The 2,031-nt window shown below is 53.2% G+C and overlaps 1 pseudogene; it reads left to right on the forward strand.

Moving 5' to 3' along the window:
- Positions 1-242: 242 nt before the first annotated feature.
- On the forward strand, positions 243-1,421 carry LOC102245097 (annotated as a pseudogene).
- The last annotated feature ends 610 nt before the right edge of the window (positions 1,422-2,031 follow it).

A 2,031-nucleotide genomic window follows, 5' to 3' on the forward strand; every position in this document is an offset into this window, starting at 1 on the left:
GTGGTAAACAACCTGCTTCCCTATTTATAATGGTCTGGCCCGCTAGCAACTTCAGCGCGAAATTATAGCTAATTTGCCTACAAACGTCAGGTGGTCATAACAATCTGGCCATTATTACTTTATCTATTAAAGTAATAAAAACCTTAATAGATAAAAAAATATATCTTATAATTAAAATTTTAAAAACTTCTCCTGCAGACCACAGCTCCTCCTCCGACTAGTATCCCGCAACCTCTTTCACTATGACTTCCTACAGCTATTGCCTGCCAGTCCTCAGCCTCCTCGTGCAGGGGCAGGGGCGGTGTCATGGTGCGCTTCGGAGCAGGAGGCGCCTACCACGCACCCAGCATCCACAGAGGCACTGCGGCCCTGGCATGTCGGTGTCCTCCACCCGCCGTGTGTCCTCGTCCTCTGGGGGCTATGGCGGTGGGTGGCTCCGTGGGCTCCCTGGCCCGGTCTGACAGGCTTCCAGTGGGCAATGAGAAGGTGACCAAGCAGAACCTCAATGACTGTCTGGCCTCCTACCTGGAGAAGGTGTGCACCCCTGGAGGGGGCCAACAGAGACCTGGAGGTGAAGATCCATGACTAACACCAGAAGATGGGCCACGCCCACCGCCCGCGCCTACAGCCACTCTTACCGGACCCGGGAGGAGCTGTGGGACAAGATTCTTGGTGCCATTACGGAGAACTCCAAGATTGTCCTGCAGATGGGCAATGCCCGTCTGGCTGCGCATGACTTCCGAACCAAGTTCGAGAAGGAGCAGGCCCCGCACATGAGCGTGGAGGTGGAAAGGAGCAGCCTGCGCCAGGTGCTGGACCAGCTGAGCCTGGCCAGAACCCGTCTGGAGATGCAGGCAGCGGCCTGGCGAAGAGCTGGCTGACCTGAAGAAGAACCATGCGGAGGACATCAGTGGTCTGAGGGGCCAGGTGGCATGGACCTAGCCAAGATCCTAAGTGACGTGAGCAGCCAATATGAGGTCTTGGCCGAGAAGAACCGGGAGGATGCTAAAGCCTGGTCACCAGCCAGACCGAGGAGCTGAACCGGGAGGTCACTGGCCCCACAGAGCAACTGCAGCTTAGCAAGACCCCGACCTGTGCCGCACCCTCCAGGGCCTGGACATCAAGCTGCAACCTCAGCTCAGTGTGAAAGCCAGGCTGGCAGACATGGAGGTTGGCTTCAGAGCCCAGCTGACACAGACCCAGGCACTAATCAGCAGAATCGAAGCCCAGCCAGTGACGTCTGTGCTGACACTGAGCGGCAGAACCTGGAGTAGCAGCCGCTCATGGACATCAAGATCGTCTGGAGCAGGAAGGAGATCGCCACCTACCCAGCCTGCAAGGGCCAGGATGCCCATTACAACAACCCGCCCACAGCCTCCCGGGCTTCCTGCTCTAGCAGAGGGATGGAGGCTCCTGGGTAAGGGCAGGGCAGGGGAGGGGAGGGACCCTTACCCCTGGCTCTTCCTCTGATCTGTCAATAAAAGTTTATGGCCCGGCCTGGCCGAGTGGCTCAGGGGTTGAGCATCAAACTATGAACCAGGAGGTCATGGTTCAATTCCTGGTCAGGGCACATTCCCAGGTTTCGGGGCTTGATCTCCAGTGGGGACGGGGGGTGTGCAGGAGGCAGCCAATCAATGATTCTCTCTCATCATTTATGTTTCTATCTCTCTCTCCCTCTCCCTTCCTCTCTGAAATCAATAAAAATATTTTTTATTTTTTTATTTTTAAAAGTGGGAAAAGGGACTTGAATAGCTATTTCTCAATTTTACTTACTATCGATGGCCCCAATAATGCCCTCTATGTAGTCCTTTTTTCCCCTGGTCTGTGATCAAATCCAGGATTCCACATGCATGCAGTTCATGTCCCTTTGGTCCCCATTAATCTGGAGCAGTTCCCCAACATTAGCATTTCATGACCTTGTGATTTTTAAATTACAATTACTTTTAATTGCAATTATTTTGTGGAGTGCCCCTCAATTTGGGTTTATCTGATGTTTTTTCATGATTGGGTTTTAGAAGGGATACTATCATA

This window comes from Myotis brandtii, unplaced genomic scaffold (genome assembly GCF_000412655.1).
Source record: "Myotis brandtii unplaced genomic scaffold, ASM41265v1 scaffold760, whole genome shotgun sequence".
NCBI lineage: Eukaryota > Metazoa > Chordata > Mammalia > Chiroptera > Vespertilionidae > Myotis > Myotis brandtii.